The 25,798-nt window shown below is 42.3% G+C and overlaps 1 protein-coding gene across 5 annotated transcripts in view; it reads right to left on the bottom strand.

The window, feature by feature from the left end:
• The window catches only part of ppm1ba (protein phosphatase, Mg2+/Mn2+ dependent, 1Ba), a 44,726-nt gene extending 22,525 nt beyond the window's left edge, over nt 1-22,201 (bottom strand). For 4 of the 5 annotated variants that reach the window (XM_023993561.1, XM_023993559.1, XM_023993562.1 and 1 more), the window contains exon 1: nt 21,813-22,201. The gene's annotated coding sequence lies outside the window, so the exon portion shown is untranslated. Of the gene's footprint in view, nt 1-20,868; nt 20,958-21,812 lie in introns of all 5 variants that reach the window. The other variant, XM_023993560.1, reaches the window with a different exon arrangement.
• Between the last annotated feature and the right edge of the window lie 3,597 nt (nt 22,202-25,798).

Here is a 25,798-nt window from a genome sequence, read left to right as displayed (position 1 = left end):
GGGAGGAGACTGTGACTGGCTTAGAAATGACATCACTGACACTGTGGTTAAAAAAGCAACAGTTATGTTCAAGGTAGCTCAGAGCCCTCCCTCAACCTCCCTGTATTACCTAACTCCAAGAGGGGTGCCACGTGCAAGAGGCACATTCAAGGTATTCTGTTTGTATAGCAGCTATGACCTGCTTGTCCAACACCTTTTTTTACAATTTATTGTGGCTTTTCCCAATTCTTCGTCCAGTCTCAGAGAATAACACCTGCTCCTTCACACACCTGGTCCCTGACTCCATCCTCCTCTGACTGCTTTGATCCCATGCTGACATTTTGATGACAGAACATTATCCCCCCCAAAAAAATCATGTTACCAGGGTAACTAGAGACAAAACTCTGGATCACCTTTACTCCACACACAGAGACGCACACAAAGCTCTCCCTCACCCTCCATTTGGCAAATCTGACCATAACTCTATCCTCTTGATTCCTGTTTACAAGCAAACACTCAAACAGGAAGAACCAGTGATGTGATTAATTCGGAAGTAGTCCGATGAAGCAGATGCTAAGCTACAGGACTGTTTTGCTAGCACAGACTTGAATATGTTCCAGGATACATCCAATGGCATTGAGGAGTTTACCACATCAAACACCGGCTTCATTAAAAAGGTGCATCGGCAATGTTGTCCCCATAGTGACTGTACATACATATCTCAAAGAGAAGCCATGGATTACAGGCAACATCCGCCAAGAGCTAAAGGCTAGAGCTGCCGCTTTCAAGGAGCAGGACACTAAATCAGGACGCTTGTAATAAATCCCACTACGACCTCCAACAAGCCATCAAACAGGCAAAGCATCAATATAGGACTAAGATCGAATCCTAACATGCCAGCTCTGAAGCACGTCAGATGTGGCAGGTCTTGCATACTAACATGGATTACAAAGTGAAACCCAGCCGCGAGCCACCCAGTGACGCGAGCCTACCAGACAATCTAAATGCATTCTATGATCGTTTCGAGGCAAGCAACACTGAATCATGCATGAGAGCACCAAATGTTCCAGACGATCACGCTCTCCATAGACGATGTGAGAAAGACCTTTAAGCAAGAGCCAGATGGATTACCAGGACTCATACTCAGAGCATGTGCTGACAAGTTTCTTGTTAACAAACTATAGTTTTGGCAAGTCGGTTAGGACATCTACTTTGTGCATGACAAGTAACTTTTCCAACAATTGTTTACAGACAGATTATTTCACTTATAANAACTATAGTTTTGGCAAGTCGGTTAGGACATCTACTTTGTGCATGACAAGTAACTTTTCCAACAATTGTTTACAGACAGATTATTTCACTTATAACCTACTGTATCACAATTGCAGTGGGTCAGAAGTTTACATATATTAAGTTGACTGTGCCTTTAAACAGCTTGGAAAATTCCAGAAAATTGTCATTGCTTTAGAAGCGTCTGATAGGCTAATTTACATCATTTGAGTCAATTGGAGGTGTACCTGTGAATGTAATACAAGGCCTACCTTCAAACTCGGGGGCCTATTAGCTTGACATCATGGGAAAATCAAAAGAAATCAGCCAAGACTTCAGAAGAAAAATTGTAGACCTCCACAACCGTGAAGCACGAGGGTGGCAGCATCATATTGTGGGGGTGCTTTGCTGCAGGAGGGACTGGTGCACTTCACAAAATAGATGGCATCATGAGGGACGAAGCAACATCTCAAGACATCAGTCAAGAAGTTAAAGCTTGGTCGCAAATGGCTCTTCCAAATGGACAATGACCCCAAGCATACTTCCAAAGTTGTGGCAAAATGGCTTAAGGACAACAAAGTCAAGGTATTGGAGTGGCCATCACAAAGCCCTGACCTCAATCCTATAGAACATTTGTGGGCAGAACTGAAAAAATATGTGTGAGCAAGGAGGCCTACAAACCTGCCTCAGTTACACCAGCTCTGTCAGAAGGAATGGGCCAAAATTCACCTAACTTATTGTGGGAAGCTTGTGGAAGGCTACCCGAAACGTTTGACCCAAGTTAAACAATTTAAAGGCAATGCTACCAAATACTAATTGAGTGTATGTAAACTTCTGACCCACTGGGAATGTGATGAAAGAAATGAAAGCTGAAATAAATCACTCTAATATTATTCTGACATTTCACATTCTTAAAATAAAAGTAGTGATCTTAACTGACCTAAGACAGGTCATTTTTACTATGATTAAATGTCAGGAATTGTGAAAAACTGAGTTTAAATGTACAGTGGGGCAAAAAAGTATTTAGTCAGCCACCAATTGTGCAAGTTCTCCCACTTAAAAAGATGAGGCGCCTGTAATTTTCATCATAGGTACACTTCAACTACGACAGACAAAATGAGAAAAAAAAATCCAGAAAATCACATTGTAGGATTTTTTATGAATTTATTTGCAAATTATGGTGGAAAATAAGTATTTGGTCAATAACAAAAGTTTCTCAATACTTTGTTATATACCCTTTGTTGGCAATGACAGAGGTCAAACGTTTTCTGTAAGTCTTCACAAGGTTTTCACACACTGTTGCTGGTATTTTGGCCCATTCCTCCATGCAGATCTCCTCTAGAGCAGTGATGTTTTGGGGCTGTTGCTGGGCAACACGGACTTTCAACGGGGTTGAGATTTTCTATGGGGTTGAGATCTGGAGACTGGCTAGGCCACTCCAGGACCTTGAAATGCTTCTTACGAAGCCACTCCTTCGTTGCCCGGGCGGTGTGTTTGGGATCGTTGTCATGCTGAAAGACCCAGCCACGTTTCATCTTCAATGCCCTTGCTGATGGAAGGAGGTTTTCACTCAAAATCTCACGATACATGGCCCCATTCATTCTGTCCTTTACACGGATCAGTCGTCCTGGTCCCTTTGCAGAAAAACAGCCCCAAAGCATGATGTTTCCACCCCCATGCTTCACAGTAGGTATGATGTTCTTTGGATGCAACTCGGCATTCTTTGTCCTCTAAACACGACGAGTTGAGTTTTTACCAAAAAGTTATATTTTGGTTTCATCTGACCATACGACATTCTCCCAATCTTCTTCTGGATCATCCAAATGCTCTCTAGCAAACTTCAGACGGGCCTGGACATGTACTGGCTTAAGCAGGGGGACACGTCTGGCACTGCAGGATTTGAGTCCCTGGCGGCGTAGTGTGTTACTGATGGTAGGCTTTGTTACTTTTGTCCCAGCTCTCTGCAGGTCATTCACTAGGTCCCCCCGTGTGGTTCTGGGATTTTTGCTCACCGTTCTTGTGATTATTTTGACCCCACGGGGTGAGATCTTGCGTGGAGCCCCAGATCGAGGGARATTATCAGTGGTCTTGTATGTCTTCCATTTCYTAATAATTGCTCCCACAGTTGATTTCTTCAAACCAAGCTGCTTACCTATTGCAGATTCAGTCTTCCCAGCCTGGTGCAGGTCTACAATTTTGTTTCTGGTGTCCTTTGACAGCTCTTTGGTCTTGGCCATAGTGGAGTTTGGAGTGTGACTGTTTGAGGTTGTGGACAGGTGTCTTTTATACTGATAACAAGTTCAAACAGGTGCCATTAATACAGGTAACGAGTGGAGGACAGAGGAGCCTCTTAAATAAGAAGTTACAGGTCTGTGAGAGCCAGAMATCTTGCTTGTTTGTTATTGACCAAATACTTATTTTCCACCATAATTTGCAAATAAATTCATAAAAAATCCTACAATGTGATTTTCTGGATTTTTTTTCTCATTTTGTCTGTCATAGTTGAAGTGTACCTATGATGAAAATTACATGCCTCTCATCTTTTTAAGTGGAAGAACTTGCACAATTGGTGGCTGACTAAATACTTTTTTGCCCCACTGTATTTGACTAAGGTGTATGTAAACTTCCGACTTCAACTGTAAATTACCTCGTACCCTTGCACAGACTTGGTAATGGTATCCCGTGTATATAGCAAAATTTTCATTACTCATTGTGTATTATTATGTGTTATTACTTTTATTTTATTTATTTTCTCTGCGTTGTTGGAAAGGGCTCGTAAGTAAGCATTTCACTGTTAGGCTACACCTGTTGTTTACGAAGCATGTGACGAAAATAATTGGATTTGATAACCCAGCTCTGCTCATTGCTTATGGATGTGTGTGTGTGCGCGCGTGTGTGTGAGTATGAGAAGGTGTATGTGTGTGTGTGTGGTGTGACAAGCACCAAACACACACCGCTTAATCAGGCAATGTCAAGGGGAGGAAGTGAGCGACGGTGTTGTCCGTTTGAAGTGTGTTTCTTTGACGACGGGCATCGCAGGGACAAAACGGTTGGGCTTTACAAACCTCTGATGTCCGGGGCCAGCAGCACAGGGCTTTGTTCCACAGCAAACACCCACTCTGACTTTCATCCTCTCATGTTTGTCCATTTATAGCGTGTTCTTTTTTTCCTGGTTGTTACGGCAATGACAACAAAGCCTCAAGCCCTGTTGAATCAGAGCGGTGAATAGGGTCACTGATATAATACTCTAATATAGATTACTATTACTCTCCAATCAGCCGTTGCTTGCACAGCAGGTAGACTGGATACAGTTACAAGACTAATGCAAACAGGCTGTACAGTACTGTAAATTACTGCAAGCAGGACTCTACAGTGCGACCATTTTACTCGCATATGCACCTAAAGATTTTGCTGCGCGACCTGGAATCTTTATTTAGGAGCACCAGTGCGCTAATAACATTTAAAGGATTCTAGCTTTATTACTTTTAATATTTTGCATTGTGCTCCTAAATTTCTGTGTGCGCCTACATTTTTCAACAAAAAAAAGGTCAGCATTGAGCCCTGCTGCAAGGCATCCTTGAAACATATAAGCTCAAATCAGATAGTTGCCTGTTCTTGTTTACCTATCTCAAAAAGCAGACCATACTGTCCTGTTTAAGTTATTCCTATCTTGCTAAACATATCTGATATAAAATGGTGTATGAATTGAAAGCTGTTCCCATACTACAAGATGTTCCCTTTCTCTCGCTCTCCCACACAATACTACAGAAAACTCTTGAAGTCAGTGGCACTGCAGTGATGTAACCACAGGACTGCTTCAGCTCTGGGGCTGATGTCATGTGTTCCATCTCTATGGTTACAGGGCTTGGAGTGGCAGCCAAGTGGTTTCGACAGAGAGCTCCAGCAGTGCTGCATAGCAAACCCCTGACCATGCACTGTTCCTTTGCTGAAATGACAGGAGTGTTGTGGAAATAAACAACACACACACACACTTCAGTCGTCACCCTATCTCCCCCTGAATCCTTGTGTTTAAGTGTAAGCCAGTGTATTTCAACAACAAGTGTAAGGTAATAACACCTCTCAGCTTGGATTCATGTCCCACCTCCCCCAAACATATTACACAGCTCTCAGTGAGTCACCTGGATATCAATTCATTTAATCACAGCACTGTTTAATTTAATTTATTTAATCACAGCACATTCAATTCAATTTAAGGAATAGCCTGCTCAGTGGGATTTATTACCAAAGATGGTTTTTAGATTCAGATATACCTCTTTTCCTTAGGGCAATTCCTACAGTGATGAGCGCTGCCAATGAAGACTACAACTTCATCTGTTTGGTAATACAAGACTCATCACCAATGATTAACATGTGTCCCAAATTTTCTGGACAACTTGTCTACTTTCTCACTATCAATCATTAATTGAAGGTTTGGGACAAAAATATGATATTTAAGATCATATGTGTATCTTAAGAGCTGTGTGTGACCGCTACATGAATCAGAGGGAGCATATAGCCTAGAGCTGTACCTTACATGTAAATTATGCTCTGTGTGCCTTAGTGTGTGTCCAGTTGATTTAATCTCCTAGGCATCAGTCAGTCAATCATAAGGTCAGAGTCAGTCAGTCAGTGAGGGCAGGGTATTGGCAGAGCGGGCCCAGCTGCCGCTCAGCAGAGCTGTGATCTTAGTGCACACGCCCGCTCTTTATTTCATTGCTGGGAAGGGGTGAGCCAGACTTGGGCTGGCTACAGCACAGGGTCCCCCCTGGAGACCCAGAATTGAGGACCTGCTGGGTTTGGGTGCTGAGAGGACCATTCATAGGATTATGAAGTCATGATGCAAAATAAGTATTCTCATCTTCTTCTATACACACCAATACTGAACTCCGCATTTGTTGACTAAGAGCATTTCGCTGTACGGTTTACACCTGCTGTATTCTGCATATGTGACAAATAAACGTTGATTTGGCCCTTTCATTCCCATTACCACACTCTAATCCGAGCCAATTTATATGCTCATCACATCCCCACCAGGGTCATGCAGGTCTAAGCGTTAGCTAGCAGCCAGACAGCATCTCACTGATGACTTCTGTTCAGTTCTATAACATATTAAAAATGGGCCATGCCGGGGGGAATCCATTCTAAATAAAAGATAAACAGAGAGGCATTTCCAAGCTACTCAGAGATCCCCTCTTTAAAGCCTGCATGGCATCATCCAGACCAGCTGWCCCATGAACACCATGTGATAAGATGGTGAGGGCATCCCACAACAGGACAGGGCCACAAGTGACCGCCATGCAGCCCCAGTCCACACCCACCCCCCAGGGGCAGGCAGCCACTCGAAGGGTGACAAGATACAGAGAAGTGCCTCATAATTAACAATGCCCCCAAGTTATGTCATACTACGCTGCTATTTYCATGATACTCAGTGGCTTATTGTAGTCTTCAAAGTAGATATTGTCCATGTCCCTCAAATAGAGGTATAATTAAATCACATTTCATTTCTCTGTATAGAATTTCAACAACATTTATTTGAAGTTGATATCCCGGACTTTGTGTTTGAGCTGCGGTCCATTGTCCACGACTTTCTGGTCCCTCTCCAAGAGGTAGAGTTCCAGTCCATGTCCTTGGTACAGGCCCATGGACTGGGGTAACTAGACCAGACATAGAACAGAACATAGACCTGGAATTGTTTATCCCTCTCTGTCAGTAGTATGGATTCTCACTGGACTACTGGAATTGTTTATCCCTCTCTGTCAGTAGTATGGATTCTCACTGGACTACTGGAAGTGTTTATCCCTCTCTGTCAGTAGTATGGATTCTCGCTGGACACTGGAAGTGTTACCTCTCTGTCAGTAGTATGGATCTCGCTGGACTACTGGAAGTGTTATTCCCTCTCTGTCAGTAGTATGGATTCTCTGGACTCCTGGAGAAGTGTTTATCCCTCTCTGTCAGTAGTATGGATTCTCACTGGACTACTGGAAGTGTTTATCCCTCTCTGTCAGTAGTATGGATTCTGCTGGACTACTGGAAGTGTTTATCCCTCTCTGTCAGTAGTATGGATTCTCGCTGACTACTGAAGTGTTTTATCCCTCTCTGTCAGTAGTATGATTCTCGCTGGACTACTGGAAGTGTTTATCCTCTCTGTCAGTAGTATGGATTCTCGCTGGACTACTGGAAGTGTTTATCCTCTCTGTCAGTAGTATGGATTCTCACTGGACTACTGGAATTGTTATCCCTCTCTGTCAGTAGTATGGATTCTCGCTGGACTACTGGAAGTGTTTATCCCTCTCTGTCAGTAGTATGGATTCTCACTGGACTACTGAGAGACATTCTAAATTCACAGCATGTGGGACAGCTCAGTCCCCTACTATTTCCTTTCAGTACCATCACATCTGTGTTGTTTTCCTGCACCCAGCCAACACAGACACACAGCCAACACAAAGACAGACACACACCCTTGTGACCTTGACGGCAGACTTCCTCCCTGGTTCTCCAGGAACCTATAAGAAGGACCAGCTTTAAAATGTCCACTTCCTCGCTCTAACTGGGAGAAGCGAAAATCTCTGGCCATGGGGACTTCATAGTGTCTTTTAACAAGGTAACTAGATTTGGTAATCTACTCATTGGATCCATGCAGTGGCAAATTAGCCTCTGAACAGTGGCCGGCCCAAAGGGAGGGATGCATGGCACTGCTCTTCTCTAGCTCTCATGGGGGAAAATCATAACTTTGACCTAAATGAAATTTCACTTAGGCTAGTCTCCCATTGACCTCAATGCATGACTAACAAAAAATGTGATTTAGGACTGGCCCCATGATGTATTCAGAACCACCATAGAAGACCACGGAGATCAGCAGAGAAACTAAGGAGAAGTAAAGCCTAGACAAACGTAACCTTTAGTTTGTAACCTATATCTACAGGTGTGCATATATACAGTGGCAAGAAAAAGTATGTGAACCCTTTGGAATTACCTGGATTTCTGCATAAATTGGTCATTAAATTTGATCTGATCTTCATCTAAGTCACAACAATAGACAAACATAGTGCTTAAACTAATAACACAAATTATTGTATTTTTCTTGTCTACATTGAATACATCATTTAAATACATCCTTTAAACATTGACAGTGTAGGTTGGAAAAAGTATGTGAACCCCTAGGCTAATGACTTCTCCAAAAGCTAATTGGAGTCAGGAGTCAGCTAACCTGGAGTCCAATCAATGAGACAAGATTAGAGATGTTGGTTAGAGCTGCCTTGCCCTATAAAAAAACTCACAAAATTTGAGTTTGCTATTCACAAGAAGCATTGCCTGATGTGAACCATGCCTCAAACAAACGAGATCTCAGAAGACCTAAGATTAAGAATGGTTGACTTGCATAAAGCTGGAAAGGGTTACAAAAGTATCTCTAAAAGCCTTGATGTTCATCAGTCCACGGTAAGACACATTTTTTATAAATGGAGAAAGTTCAGCACTGTTGCTACTCTCCCTAGGAGTGGCCGTCCTGCAAAGATGACTGCAAGAACACATTATTTGTAATACATTTACAAACCTTTCAGATTTTTTTTTATACATTTATGGGGTTTTGTGTGTAGATTGATGAGGGAACATTTTTATTTAATCCATTTTAGAATAAGGCTGTAACGTAACAAAATATGGAAGGGAAGGGGTCTGAATACTTTCCGAACGCACTGTATACACAGGGTACCAGTACAGAGTAAATTTGTGCAGGGTTACGCGCTAATTGAGGTAGATATGTACACATAACTAGGAATTAAGGTGACAGATAAAACAATAGCAGCAGGATATGTGATAAGTCAAATTTTGTGTTAAAAAGGGTCAATGCAGATAGTCCGGTTAACTAACTATTTATCAGTTTTGGCTTGGGGTAGAAGCTGTTCAGGGTCCTGTTGGTTCCAGACTTGGTGCATCGGTACCGCTTGCCGTGCGGTAGCAGAGAGAACAGTCTATGACTAGGGTGGGTGGAGTCTGACCATTTTTAGGGCCTTCCTCTGATACCGTCTGGTATAAAAGGTCCTGGATGGCAGGGAGATCAGCCCCAGTGATGTACTGAGCCGTATACACTACCCTCAGTAGCGCCTTGAGTTTGGATGCCAAGCAGTTGCCAAACCAAGAGGTGATACAACCAGTCAAGATATTCTCAATGGTGCAGCTGTAGAACTTTGAGGATCTGAGGGCCCATGCCAAATATTTTCAGCCTCCTGAAGGGGAAGAGGCATTGTCGTGTCCTCTTCACAAAAGTGTGTTGGTGTGTTGAGCATGATAAATCCTTAGTGATTTGGACACCGAGGACCTTGAAGCTCCAGACCCACTCCAGTACAGCCCCGTTGATGTGTGGTCTAAGATCAACTCCTTTGTCTAACTGACGTTGAGGGAGAGGTTGTTGTGCTGGCACCACACTGCCAGGTCTCTGACCTCCTCCCTATAGGCTGTCTCATAGTTGWCTGTGATCAGGCTGACCACCGTTGTGTTGTCGGCAAACTTAATGATGGTGTTGGAGTCTTGTGTGGCCACGCAGTCGTGGGTGAACAGGGAGTGCAGGAGGGGACCAAGCACGCACCCCTGAGGGGCCTTCTTGTTGATGGTCAGCGTGGCGGATGTGTTGTTGCCTACCCTCACAGCCTGGGGCGGCCCGCCAGGAAGTCCAGGATCCAGTTGCAGAGGGAGGTGTTCAGTCCCAGGGTCCTTAGCTTAGTGATGAACTTGGAAGGCACTATGATGTTGAACGTTGAGCGGTAGTCAACGTTAGCTTAATTGAGGTGAATCACAGCCCTTTTCCCCCCAACAAAGTAGACATCTTCACGGTAAGATGAAGAAAGCTATTTCTAAATCCTCAGTCACTCCTTCAGAACAAACACCCCTGCAGGGCACTAACTAGCCTAATCATGAAATCACAGTCTGGCCTTAGATGAAGAGCGGATCCTAATTTCATCATCCAAATATAGGCCTATACAAACACACGCACAAACAAATCTACAGTCAAGCCCATGAAAACTTCACATTCTTACACAGTAATAAGTGAACTGCTCCCAATGGCCCAGTGAAAAGTGTTCCCAGGAATGACCAGGCCAGAGGCAGGTCTCTCTCCCATGCAGAAAGCTGGAGCCGCTTCAACTGGCTTGAATATTAGGCTAGATGGAATGTTTTTCAGAGGGCAAAAAGTTAAATCAACACTTGTAYGAGGAGAAATAATCCTCTTTGGGAGAACCTGGGTCCTCAGAGGCTTCATTGTAAAATGGTGTGAATATCAGAGTGACTCCCCGGGCTCTCCACACTAAAACACCCAACATTGCACATACAACATACACCAGCACACACTCAGATGGTGCACAACCCTCAAAGCAAATGAACATGCCGCACCTGTACATAGCCAATCTGTAAATAGCCCATCCAACTACCTCATCACCATATTGTTATTTATTTTGCACCCCAGTACCGCTACTTGCACTCATCTTCTGCACATCTATCACCCCAGTGTTTAATTTGCCATACTGTAATAATTTCACCACTATGGCCCATTTATTGCCTCACCCCCCTTATACTACCTCATTTGCACAAACTGTATATAGACTTTCTCTATTGTATTATTGACTGTATGTTTGTTTATTCCATGTGTAACTCTGTGTTGTTGTTTGTGTCGCACTGCTTTGCTTAATCTTGGCCAGGTCGCAGTTGTAAACGAGAACTTGTTCTCAACTGGCCTACCTGGTTAAATAAAGGTGAAATAAATAAAAAAATTAAAAATKTGTTGTTAAGTTAGGGCTTCACTTTATATTGATTTTGAGTTCACTTATCTGACCTCTCGACACGTTCATCTCTTTCCCCACAGATACACAACACACTTTACATAGACACCCTGTTCAACATTATAAGTAACCCAGCACTTGACACTTATCTGAGAGTTATTCTGAGCCCTCCAGTCAACACTCCGTGTWTCGACACGTATGGGCAGAGAAGACCGGGTCTATCAGATTTGGAAGATAGAGAGCCAGCCAGAGCGGAGTTACTCACAGTTGACACCATTTCCGTTGATGACATCATAAACGATCACGTCAACTAGTAATTGTTTGACAAACATTTTTGCATCGTGGCCCGGTAGAAGCCATTCATATTTTCTTGTGAACCATACAATAAACAAACATAATATTTTTGGCACGACCAAAGATGGATTTGCAGACTGCCTGAATAAACTCAACTCCAAAGGACTGTCTGTGTGACACTGTCAAGGACATGGTATTTTTGGGGTATTTTATAAGGATAAGCATTTGCTGTTGCAAAAGCATCAGCTACTCTTCCTGTGGTCCACACAAACCATGAAACATGACATAATACAGAACATTAAATAGACAAGAACAGAACTACATACATTTGTTTTTTAAAAGGTACACATAGCCTACATATCAATACATACACACAAACTATCTAGGTCAAATAGGGGAGAGGCGTTGTGCCGTGAGGTGTTGCTTTATCTGTTTTTTGAAACCAGGTTTGCTGTTTATTTGAGCAATAGGAGATGGATCAGAGTTCCATCCAATAAGTGCTCTATATAATACTGTATGCTTTCTTGAATTTGTTCTGGATTTGGGGACTGTGACCCCTGGTGTCCTGTCTGGTGGGGTAGGTGTGTGTCAGAGCTGTGTGTAAGTTGACTATGCAAACAATTTTCTTATAAAAAAGATGTGATGCAGTCAGTCTCTCCTCAACTCTTAGCCAAGAGAGACTGGCATGCATAGTATTTATATCAGCCCGCTGATTACAATGAAGAGCAAAACGTGCCACTCTGTTCTGGGCCAGCTGCAGCTTAACGAGGTMTTTTCTTGCAGCACTGGACCACATGACTGGACAATAATCAAGATTAGACTATACTAGAGCCTGCAGAACTTGTTTTTTGAAGTGTGGTGTCAAAAAAGCAGCGCATCTCTTAATTACGGACAGACCTCTCCCCATCTTTACAACCATTGAATCTATATGTTTTGACCATGACAGTTTACAATCTAAGGTAACGCCAAGTAATTTAGCAACATCAAATGGTTTTGTGATGAATAAGCCATCTGATTTGATGAAAGATGGAGTTGAATTTGTCTTTCTGCCCATAATTTCATTTAAAGTACTCCAAAGTTTTTTTTTTCCCATCATTCTTTATATCATTGATCTTGGCTTCATAAAACAGTTTCTTCTTTTTGTTGAATTTAGTCACATTTCTCAATTTGCAGTAAATCAGCTAGTCTGATGTGCAGCCAGACTTATCAGCCACTCCTTTGCCCCATCTCTTTCATCCACACAGTTTTTCAATTCCTCATCAATCCATGGAGCCTTAACAGGTGCATGTTTATCTCCCGGGTGGCGCAGTGGTCTAGGGCACTGCATCGCAGTGCTAGCTGCGCCACCAGAGTCTCTGGGTTCGCCCCCAGGCTGGGCTGGGTTCGCGCCCAGGCTCTGTCGCAGCCGGCCGCAACCGGGAGATCCGTGGGGCGACGCACAATTGGCATAGCGTCGTCCGGGTTAGGGAGGGTTTGGCCGGTAGGGAGGGTTTGGCCGGTAGGGATATCCTTGTCTCAGTATGTAAAAAAAAAAAAATTATAAAATGTATGCACTCTACTGTAAGTCGCTCTGGATAAGAGCGTCTGCTAAATGACTAAAATGTAAAAAAATGTAAAATGTAATGTTTATCAATAATTGGAAGAAGTAATTTCATAAATGTATCAAGTGCAGCAATGCTCCTCATTAATCACATCAGACCAACAAATATTTTTAACATCATCCACATAAGAGTCCCAGCAAAATCTTTTGTATGATCTCTTATACACTATTTTAGGCCCAGCTGTTGGAACTCTGGCTTTCCTGTATATAGCCACTATTTGTGATCACTGCATTCAATGGGCACGTATACAGCTTTTAGTAAAAATGTGATCGACACTGCATCGCAATGCTAACTGTTCCACTAGAGATCCTGGTTTGAGTCCAGGCTCTGTCGCAGCCGGCCGTGACCGGGAGACCCATGGGGCGGCGCACAATTGGCCCAGCATCGTCCGGGTTAGGGGAGGGTCTTGCCAGCAGGGATGTTCTTGTTCCATCGCGTACTAGCGACTCCTGTGGCAGGTCCGGGCGCAACGCATGCTGACACGGCTTCCGGGTTAAGTGGGCATTGTGTTAAGGAGCAGTGCGGCTTGACTGGGTTGTGTTTCGGAGGATGCACGGCTCTCGTACAGGAGTTGCAACGATAGGACAAGAATAACTATCAATTGGATACCAAGAAAAATTGGGGAGAATAAGGGGTTAAAAAAATATATATAATAAAAAACACAAAAATACATGTGGATGATCTTGTTCCTGTAGTATTTGTAAACACCCTGGTAGGTTGATTAATAACCTGAACCAGATTACAGGCACTGGTTACAGTAAGAAGCTTCCTCTTGAGGACAGCTCGATGAAAACCAGTCAATATTCAGGTCACCAAGAATGTAGACCTCCCTGTTTACATCATATACACTATCAAGCCTTTCACACCTTATTTAGATACTGACTGTTAGCACTTGGTGGCCTATAGCAACACCCCAAAAGAAAAAGCTTTAGATGTGCCAAGTGAACCTGCAACCACAACACATCAATAACACTTGACATAAGATATTCTCTAAGCATTACAGAGATTTGGCTCTGAATATATACAGCAACACCTACCCCACAAGCATTTCTGTCTCTTCTATAGATATTATATCTTTATATTGCTACTAGAGATCGACCGATTAATCGGAATGGTCGATTAATTAGGGGCGATTTCAAGTTTTCATAACAATCGGTAATCGGCATTTTTGGACACCGATTATGGCCGATTACATTGCACTCCACGAGGAGACTGCGTGGCAGGCTGACTACCTGTTACGCGAGTGCAGCAAGGAGCCAAGGTAAGTTGCTAGCTAGCATTAAACTTATCATATAAAAGAACAATCAATCTTAACAATCACTAGTTAACTACACATGGTTGACGATATTACTAGTTTATCTAGCTTGTCCAGCGTTGCATATAATCAATGCAGTGCCTGTTAATTTATCATCGAATCACAGCCTACTTCGCCAAACGGGTGATGATTTAACAAGCGCATTCGCAAAAAAAGCACTGTCGTTGCACCAATGTGTACCTAACCATAAACATCAATGTCTTTCTTAAAATCATGGCGGATGAGATAGCAAAAGCTCAGGTTGCCCAGCCCGGCGGAGATACCATCTTCGGCAAAATCATTCGCAAGGAGATTCCTGCAAAAATATTATTTGAAGATGTGAGATACAAAAAAAAAAGCAAAAAAATTCCCAAACAATAAATAATCAATATATAAATCACATATTTACAAATCTTTATAAAATTAAATATCTCCAATTGTATTGTCAACATTTCAACAACAAAAAAAAAAAGGGGAGAATCCTTTTTCCTAATAAGTATATATTTTTAAACCTGCATATCTAGTTAATATTGCCTGCTAACATGAATTTATTTTAACTAGGAAAATTGTGTCACTTCTCTTGCATTCTGTGCAAGCAGAGTCAGGGTATACGCAACAGTTTGGGCTGCCTGGCTCATTGCAAACTGTGTGAAGACCATTTCTTCCCAACAAAGACCGTAATTAATTTGCCAGAATTGTACATAATTATGACATAACATTGAAGGTTATGCAATGTAACAGCAATATTTAGACTTAAGGATGCCACCCGTTAGATAAAATACGGAACGATTCCGTATTTCACTGAAAGAATAAACGTTTTGTTTTCGAAATTATAGTTTCCGGATTTGACCATATTAAATGACCTAAGGCTCATATTTCTGTGTGTTATTATATTATAATTAAGTCTATGATTTGATATAGCAGTCTGACTGAGCGGTGGTAGGCAGCAGCAGGCTCGTAAGCATTCATTCAAACAGCACTTCCTGCATTTGCCAGCAGCTCTTCGCTATGCTTCAAGCATTGCGCTGTTTATGACTTCAAGCCTATCAACTCCCGAGGTTAGGCTGGCAATACTATAGTGCCTATAAGAACATCCAATAGTCAAAGGTATATGAAATACAAATGGTAGARAGAGAAATAGTCCTATAATTCCTATAATAACTACAACCTAAAACTTCTTACYTGGGAATATTGAAGACTCATGTTAAAAGGAACCACCAGCTTTCATATGTTCATGTTCTGAGCAAGGAACTTAAACGTTAGCTTTCTTACATGGCACATATTGCACTTTTACTTTCTCCAACACTTTATTTATTATTTAAACCAAATTGAACATGTTTCATTATTTATTTGAGACTAMATTTATTTTATTGATGTATTATATTAAGTTAAAATAAAAGTGTTCATTCAGTATTGTTGTAATTGTCATTATTACAAATATATATATAAAAATCGTCCGATTAATCGGTATCGGCTTTTTTTGGTCCTCCAATAATCGGTATCTTAAATCGGTCGACCTCTAATTGCTACTGCTGTATCAAATTAATTATCTAAGTGAGTCTCAGAAATGACTAAAATATGAATGTTATCTGATGTTAGCAAGTTATTGATTTCATGAACCTTATTTCCAAGGCTACAAATATTCATATGGGCTATTTTCAGCCCTTTCCTGGGTAGCTTATCAGAGAGACATAATACTGAAAAGAGCAAACAAAGCAAGAGAAAAACAATATATACATTCAGCAGCCATTAATCAATTGGTGTGYGAGTTTGCTGTGGGGTTGAAGCTACGGACCCATAGGCTTGGCTCTCTCATCCCTTCCAGGCTTCTGGGAGGGAGGGTGGACAATGAACCGGTCATAGCAGATGTAAGCAATGTCCCCACTCGCTCTAGCAGATTTCATGGGATCAGTTTTTTCCTCTTCTGGCGCACAGCTTCAGGATAATCCTCATTGAGGAATATATAAGTTCCTCTCAAGTTCTTGGCTCTTTCCAGAACAGCTACCTTGTCCTTGAACCTCAGAAACTTAACCACTATCGGCCTGGGCCTGTCACCTGGGCCAGTGATGGGTTTTCCAGTCCTGTGGTTGCGCTCCACACCTCAATCGTCCTGTGGTCCATCTTCAATTTCTCAGAGATCATTTCCCTCACTTTGTCCTCAAGACACAGTCCAGGTTTCATGTTGAGATGCTGCAATTCCGTCCACAACCATGTTGTTCTGCCTTGATTGTCCCGAGTCGGATTTATCAATCTTTGTTATCATGGATTCACACAGAACTTATGTCCTCGCTCACCTTTCCGTTCTCCTGTTTCAACTCATCGAGCTGACCCTGGGAGAACTGCAAACTGTTCTTCAGGTCCTGGACCTCTCTGGTCAAGTTGTCCATTCTACTATTAGTTGAATCCACCAGTATTTGGACAAAACACTTGAAGCTATTTTCTTGTTGTAACAACTGCTTGTAGAACTCTATTTGTTCGTTTAAAAGATCTTTCACCTGTGCTAGAGACTGTCAAATAGCTCCTCAGACCCGTCCTTGGTCAGCAGGATCACTSGATAGAGACAAGCAGTCCCTGCAACTGATGCCAACTGTGTCGCAGGATCCAAACTAAAAAGTTAGCTAGCTAACTCTCAACACGCTATGACTTAATTAGTGACACACAGACACAAACATCCCTGATTAGGTTAGCACTGCCAGAAGAGGACTGGCCACACCTCTGGCCACAGCCTGGTTCCTCTCTAGGTTTCTTCCTAGGCTCCTGCCTTTCTAGGTAGTTTTTCCTAGCCATCATGCTCCTACATCTGCATTGCTTGCTGTTCGGGGTTCTAGGTTGGGTTTCTGTATAAGCATTTTGTGACATCTGCTGATTTAGAAGGGCTTTAAATGAATTTGATTTGATTACTTTCTTTGCATTATGCACACACCCATAAACCCACACTCACCCAGTTGGTAAGACTGGGGCCCATATCCCTAGATTTCTCAGAAGATAAAAAACTAACGAGAGTCTACACTGAGAAACGTTACACCACTGGTAATAACCATACTGTTCAATGAACATGTCAGACCGACAGGCTGGCTTTCCATATCCCATTAATGAGACCAAATGTGTGCGCGTCCAGCGTAAACACCAGCTCTAGAGCTAAGTGGGAATAACAGACTGAATCGGCAGCTGGGTTGTGTTTGGTTCTGTGCAACAACAAAAAAGGATGACATGTTTTGAAATACAGTGAAAAGAGAACACGCCTAGACCTACTAGGCTACTTCATCTTAACCAATAAGAACCAGGACCAGGAGTCAAGAACATCAACAATGAACCTCTCCTCCATCAGTAGAGGCCAGCAAAAAATATATATCTCCCACGTACCATCCTCTCTATTTGGGCTATCAGCCTCATGAGGGACTACTGAGACCAAGGATAACAGGACGTTACGACACCTTGAGGCCTCAGGTAGCCTAGAGGTTAATCTCTGATTCAGAGGTGTTGGGTTAAATGCAGAAGACTCATTTGGGTTTAATGCATTCAATTGTGCAACTGACTAGGTATACCCTTGCCCTTTCCACTAATTCTCTATGGCAGTTGAGGCGACAGGATCAAAACAAACAGAGAGCTACCTTCCTTCCAAGAATGTGAAAGGCTCATTCTTGGAAGTAGACATCACTGTTTGTTTTGACTCCATCACCACCTCACCAGAGGTCATCTGAAGCCCCAGGGCTATTAAGGCCTAATCACTTTCACTTAATCAGAGAATCTCAGTCATCATGAGTGTGACCCATCTACACCAACATAAAAAATATACATATTCAGGGCCTACAAGAGAAAGACCTGCAGTTCTCAGTTCACTTTACAGGGCAGCAGAATGAATGAGGCCTCTGGTCCTCTTGAACTGCAGGYTTATGGGATTTCAAAAGATGTCATTGACGTGAACATCAGACTTCTCTATCTCCCTTCATTCCAGACCATGATCGCATCACTTACTTATCACTGTCAGCAACTACTTAGGCTACTTTCCTTTTTCCTCCCTCTTCTTGTCAGTGACCTCTGTATAAAGGATATTACAATAGACTAGGACTATTTATCGACTCATGTAAAGGCAAGTGGATTCAACAGAATAATAATCAATGTAATAGCTCCCATCTGACACACATGAAAGTCTGCCAATGTCCCAGCTTTGTCTTGGAAAGGTTCAGGCTACATCAACACATTTAACAGTTGACACAGGCAGACTAAACAGAATTCTACTTGGTTGTTGTGTTGGCAGTGACAGGATGGCACTGGTCAGTCACGTTTACATCTAGCACAAGGATGTTGAGAGCTTCTGGCCAACAAACGTCCCTTTCCCCTCCCCTCTGGCTGAGAGAAGTGATGTTTACAGTGGGACAAGGGCAGCATTTTGCACCAAAGTGTCAATATAAACATGTCAATGATGATTAAATTTCATCCACAAAGCTGATCCTCCCCCAGGGTGTTAGTGGTCAGTACCAACAACACAATAAGTCATTGTCACCTCTAGGGCTGTGGCGGTCATGAAATTTCATCAGCCGGTGATTGACAGTTATTTGCTTGACAGTCTCACGGTAATTGACCGTTAATTAACATAAACACATTTAGCATCTCCTGGCTTCCACACATAGCCTACAAACCCTTTAAAAAAAGTCTAATACATCCATGTAATGTAGCCTACACCATCACAATAAATCCATTATTTATTTTAGACAGGTCTAAAGCTGATATGAAGAAAATGTAGTCTATTTCAGAAGAAAAGAATAGCATACTCTGAGTTGTCCTTATGTTATGTCCTGATGTGCCAAATGGCTGTGGGCGACACTAGTTCATTTAGCAGGCAAGATTTGCTTATAATTCCGTGGCATTATTTTATAGAATGAACAATACAATTGAACAAAGCTGAATCAAATATATTTTCTCCAAACGATTTGAGGGAGTGCGCACATGCGGCTATTCTGTGCTGAGCGGTAAACAGAAATAGGTACTCCTATATGCTTAATTTAGAGTTATTAATGTAACTTTAGTAGTTCTACAAACGTTGGGCTATATGTTTTGATTTTATAATACATTGTGAGGCTGCATGATGAGTAATGATGATTTGAAAAAAGTAACTTGAAAGGCATGAGCTCTGTTTTTTGCGCAGGATTTACACACTTCATCAGCCTCTCATTCACATTTTGACAAGCACTTGATAATGCCTCGAATTTCACGGTGGCATCCCCTTTGTGACCGTAATGCACCCTAAAAATCCATGCCTTTTGCAGCCTGGAGTTGCGTTGTGACCATCTCCCTGAGCGTGCTGCGCAAGCCGAAGTGTCTCCCACTCACACGGCTCTACGTCACGTGATTATGTCTTTCTCATAGGCTACAAGTTAAGACAGACACATCGGGGACGCAACTGCGTGAGTCCTTATCCAATTCCGATACAAACCTTATTAAAACATATAGGCCTATGGGCTAGGCTACATGAGGTGTTCGACTATACATTTTTTTCTATTGTGTTATTGACTGAACGTTTGTTTATTCCATGTGTAACTCTGTGTTGTTGTTTGTGTCGCACTGCTTTGCTTTATCTTGGCCAGGTCGCAGTTGTAAATGAGAACTTGTTCTCAACTGGCCTACCTGGTTAAATAAAGATGAAAAATAAAAATAAAAAATTATTCAAACAAGTCGCAAAAAAAGGCATTGTTTCTTACGCTGGACATCATTCACAAGTGATAGTATATAATTCACAAGTGATAGGCTAATATTGTCACCCATCAGACTATTTTCAATTGAATATTGTCTTCACATACACTAAATCATATGTGCGACATTTGTTTTGATTTAGAATTTACCATTATCATGCAACTGTATCAAAACGGGGCAGCGGGAAAAAAATACATGTCAYCTATGCACTTAAATAACAAACGGAGTATGTTTTTCCCCGTAGCCAGCCAGAAAGGCTATATTCCTGTTGTAAATATAAGCAATGTGCTTAATATTAGGAAAACTGAGAAATAAATATAGTAGGCCTAGCCTATAGAAAGCTGATGGGATCCTCCTCTTTTTATTAGCGACCATCACTCTGTTTTCTCCCGCAATTGCATAGCCTATAGAAATGTTGAGCTCTCATGAAGTTTTTGATTCGATTTTCAAATACATTTGCATTGATGTCAGAGTGATTTGAGGGAGAATAGAGTGCTGCGTACCAGGCAGTTAGCAAGTTTGTTAGACTACTAATGACCAGCAGCAGCATCAGAGTTTGCAGAAGCCTAATTACCGTGACTAAACGGTCATGTGGAATTTGACTGCCTTCATGACTCGTGATGGCCGGTGTGGCGATAATACGGTCACCGCAACAGCCCTAGTCACCTCCACTGAAACCTGAAGGGGGAACCATATGGTGCACCCATCCATAATCTAAGCAGGTGTGACCGTTCAGATCTCACGTGGTGGAGAAGAGTTAGCCTACAATTAAACATTTCTGGTCCTGCCAGTACTTGCACTTAGCCTAATAGTTGTACAATATATATAACTACCAGTTATATACTATTTGTCTTTAGCTGCACCTGTTTGTTTTTAGAAATAATACTTTCTCTCTGAGATGGAATGAAGGGACTACACCTGTGTGACAACAAGTGCAGTTCACAATTGTGTTGCATAAATGGGGTGTATTCACCTGGAACCAAACAGATTGGAGTAAAACGTTTTGCAATGGYGTCCAACTAATAAATACATCCCCGGCAACAGGAGTTCCACTGAAGGCCACTGCTTTCACACAAGTTACAAAGGTCAACAAGTTAGTCAAGGATACAAAACACACCATGTCAGTTTGCATTTGGTTGTAGTCCTCGCTTAGCTAGCTATATCCACCTGTCCTGGCACTGTTGATCCTGGGATAGCTAATAAGGAACAATAAAATCACGATGGTTCATTATGTTAAACAACTTGCCATAGGCTAAATCTCGGAGGTTTAGTGTTACATTTAGGGTTTAAACCCCTCATTATAGTTTAGGCGGGGGGTTTCCGCTAAATTACCAGGAGAATTGCAGTCGACCAATGTTTGTAGTTAGCTAATGTTGTTTATTTGAGTTAAGTTACAGAGTAAATTAGTGTAACGGTAGATAGCATAACCACAATCAAAGCTAGCTTGCTGGCTGTCTATAGCCCCTCTATGTCCAACATGGATGCCAAACAAATTAGCGTGTATTCTTAGCTGGCTAGCTTTCTGTAGCCAACAACAAGGACCAGTGTGGCTCCTGTGGCAATGGGCTAGTTAGCTATCTAACTAATGTACTGTGGGGACATTTKCTATGTTGTCAACAACAACAACTAGCCAAATACCGGTATGTTACCTACAAGCAAAGGTCGACTTCAATCAATGGCCATTTATTGTTTTCGCTATATAAATGAAATGAACTATGGTATCCATAACTAACTACACACATAACTAGCAAATAATTAGCCTGAAAGTCATGATTGAGTGTGACTGAAATTTGACGAGTTAACGTTACTAGCTAGTTAACGTTAGCTAGCTGGTTAACGTTAGCTAGTTACCTAACATGCTAGCTAGCAAGTTGGCTAAATACAATCCACTTGAAAGTGAAATAGTTCTCTACTTACGTTTTAGCAGAAATTGAGTTTGCTTCAAATAGCCCCTCGTCTGGTTGCAATTGAATATTTCTTTACTTGGATATGAATTTTTGGTTTTAATTCGGTTTCTTGAACTAGTTAGCTGATCAGAATTGTAGCTATCTAGCTAACCAAGATAGCAAGGCTAGCACTTGCCTTTACACGAATTCCCCTTTCAACATTTCCTGGCACTGACTGTTGTCTTTTTTATGCATATTTGGCACACAAAAGAGACAGCGCTATAAAAACAATGTGTTGTGGGATAAAAATACTAGTTTATGGAAGAACTGAACTGATTTGGCAGCTAACTAAATGTATGAAACAGATGACGTTCTTTCCTCCATTGATGGGCCAAAGCACAGCAGAGCTCTGCTCGATGTCCAGCTCCAGGGGAGTGACATTCTCTCCACTCTTTACAGTCATTGGTCCAAGTCAACTACAAATTTGAGCTGAGATTGGTATTTAAATTTGTCAGTCAAATTACATTGTGAGCTACCCTTTGAGTCAAAATATTGTATAAACATTGTTTGATTGATTGCCTAGGATATTAACTGTATACCCCCCCCCCCCCACTATATATTATTTTACATTTTCCAAATAGAAATAGAGGGGTTTGGAAAGATCGGGCCTATCTGAGATAGGCTGCATTACAATCTACAGGACAGTGTATTTTAAAACCTTATTATCTTACTTTTATTCTGTTCAGGAGTCTTATGGGTTGGGGGTAGAAGCTGTTGAGAAGCCTTTTGGACCTAGACCTGGCGCTCCGGTACCCTATGACTAGGGTGGCTGAAGCCTTTGACAATTTTTAGGGCCTTCCTCTGACGCTGCCTGGTATAGAGGTCCTGGGTGGCAGGAAGCTTGGCCCCAGTGATGTACTGGGCCGTACGCACTACCCTCTGTAGTGCCATGCGGTCGGAGGCTGAGCAGTTGCCATACTAGGCAGTGATGCAACCAGTCAGGATGCTGGCGATGGTGCAACTGTAGAACTTTTGAGGATCTGAGAACCCATGCCAAATCTTTTCAGTCTCCTGAGGGGGAATAGGTTTTGTCATGCCCTCTTCACAACTGTCTTGGTGTGTTTGGACCATGATAATTTGTTGGTGATGTGGACACCAAGGAACTTGAAGCTCTCAACCTGCTCCACTACAGCCCTGTCGATGAGAATGGGGGAGTTCTCGGTCCTCCTTTTCCTGTAGTCCACAATCATTTCCTTTGTCTTGATCACGTTGAGGGAGAGGTTGTTATCCTGGCACGACACTGCCTATAGGCTGTCTCATCGTTGCTGGTGATCACGCCTACCACTGTTGTGTCGTCAGCAAACTTAATGATGGTGTTGGAGTCATGCCAGGCCATACAGTCATGAGTGAACAGGGAGTACAGGAGGGGACTGAGCACGCACCCCCGAGGGGCCTCCGTGTTGAGGATCAGCGTGGTGGATGTGTTGTTACCTACCTTTACCACCTGGGGGTGGCCCGTCAGGAAGTCCAGGATCCAGTTGCAGAGGGAGGTGTTTAGTCCCAGGGTCCTTAGCTGAGTGATGAGGTTTGAAGTCACTATGGTGTTGAACGCTGAGCTGTCGTCAATGAATAGCATTCTCACATCGGTGTTCCTCTTGTCCAGGTGGGAAAGGGCAGTATGGAGTGCAATAGAGATGGCATCATCTGTGGATCGATTGGGGCGGTATGCAAATTGGAGTGGGTCTAGGGTTTCTGGGATAATGGTGTTGATGTGAGCCATAACCATAACCATAACCTTTCAAAGCATGGCTACAGACGTGAGTGCTACTGGTCGGTAGTCATTTGGCAGGTTACCTTAGTGTTTTTGGGCACAGGGACTATGGTGGTCTGCTTGAAACATGTTGGTATTACGATGACCATACGATGACCAACAGTATCAAAAGCTTTTGAAAGGTCCACAAACAAAGCAGCACATTTCATTTTYGTGTCTAAAGAATTGACAAGATCATTAAAAACTAAAGGGATTGCTGAAATAATGCTATTCCCAGGCCTAAACCCTGATTGGTTTACATTCAAAATAAATGTATCATACAAAAATGTGCAAAGTTGTACATTTACCAAGGATTCAAGAATCTTAGCTAGACAAGGAAGCCTTGAAATTAGGCGATAGTTATTAAAATCACTAATATCCCTGCCCTTATGGAGCACAATAGCTCATTTTCAAAATGTTGGAATATTTCCTGAAAGCAATGTTAAATAAAAAATATGGGTAATAGAGCCCCACAGTGGAGGTGTTATAATACCCTTGAAGCATAGCAGTAAAAGAGGAAAATGGTTCCAATCGTTTTTCCACCATCCATTTTTCCCATATGGAATTTTWGAAACATTTAAAATAAGGGCTGTGTTTTGTGTTGGGTTACCATGGCGCGACGTTCTGATAACCATGTACTGTAAATTTCTCTCGGACAGCATGACTTTTATCAGTATGTTCGGCTCGATTTACTCTCCGATTCTAACATGCTAATTAGCATCAAAGTAAACATCATGCAAGACTACAAATGTCTGCAAGCTCCTGCACGTGATCTCTAGCTGACACCTTTGATAACAGTTCAAAGAATTGTCAATTTAGCAAAATTTAGCCAATTTATTCATTACTAAATTTAGCTAACATTAGATAGATAATCCAGAGATTCTTAAAATCTTGTCCACATCATCATGGCATTTGTAGTTCTTTATGATAGCCACATTAGCAACTAATTAGCATTTCATTTTGTGGGGTAAATACAGGCAAATATATTGATAAAAGCCACCTTGTCGTAGAGAGATTTACACGGTTATCAAAATGTCACGCCAGGGCAAAGCTACAGAAAAACCAGCCCTGTTTGCTGGTTTAATTTATTTATTTATTTATTTATTTATTTATTTTGTTTGTTTGTAATTTACACCCCTTTTTCTCCCCAATTGGTAGTTACAGTCTTGTCCCATCGCTGCAACTCCGTACGGACTCAGGAGAGGTGAAGGTCGAGAGCCATGCGTCCTGCGAAACACGACCCTGCCAAGTCGCACTGCTTCTTGACACACTGCTTGCTTAACCCGGAAGCCAGAATCACCAATGTGTCAGATGAAACACTGTACAGCTAGCAACCGAAGTCAGCCGTTATGTGCCCGACCCGGCACAAGGAGTCACTAGAGCACAATGGGACAAGGGCATCCCAGCCAGCCAAACCCTCCCCTTACCCGGACAACTCTGGGCCCTTCCTCATGGGTCTCCCGGTCGCAGCCAGCTGTTACACAGCCTGGGATGGAACCCGGGATTGTAGTGACACCTCTAGCACTGCGATGCAGTGCGCCATTCGGGAGGCCCTTAATACACTTATTTTAAGWGTTTCTAAAATCCTCTATGGGAAAAATGAATAGGAAGTAGGAAGCTACAATGGCTTGCGAAAGTATTCACCCCCTTGGCATTTTTCCTATTTTGTTTGCCTTACAACCTGGAATTAAAATAGATTTTTTGGGGCTTTGTATCATTTGATTTACACAACATGCCTACCACTTTGAAGATGCAAAATATTTTTTCTTATGAAACAAACAAGAAATACCCAAAGTGAATACTTTGTAGAGCCACCTTTTGCAGCAATTACAGCTGCAAGTCTCTTGGGGTATGTCTCTATACGCTTGGCACATCTAGCCACTGGGATTTTTGCCCATTCTTCAAGGCAAAACTGCTCCAGCTCCTTCAAGGTGGATGGGTTCTGCTGGTGTACAGCAATCTTTAAGTCATACCACAGATTCTCAATTGGATTGATGTCTGGGCTTTGACTAGGCCATTCCAAGACATGGATATGTTTCCCCTTAAACCACTGGTTTAGCAGTATGCTTAGGGTCATTGTCGTGCTGGAAGGTGAACCTCCGTCCCAGTCTCAAATCTCTGGAAGACTGAAACAGGTTTCCCTCAAGAATTTCCCTCCATCCATCATTCCTTCAATTCTAACCAGTTTCAAAGTCCTTGCCGATGAA

This window comes from Salvelinus sp. IW2-2015, linkage group LG8 (assembly GCF_002910315.2).
Source record: "Salvelinus sp. IW2-2015 linkage group LG8, ASM291031v2, whole genome shotgun sequence".
Classification (NCBI taxonomy): Eukaryota; Metazoa; Chordata; class Actinopteri; order Salmoniformes; family Salmonidae; genus Salvelinus; species Salvelinus sp. IW2-2015.
Note: the sequence above shows the minus strand (reverse complement) of the source record. Positions and strands in the feature narration are given on the sequence as shown.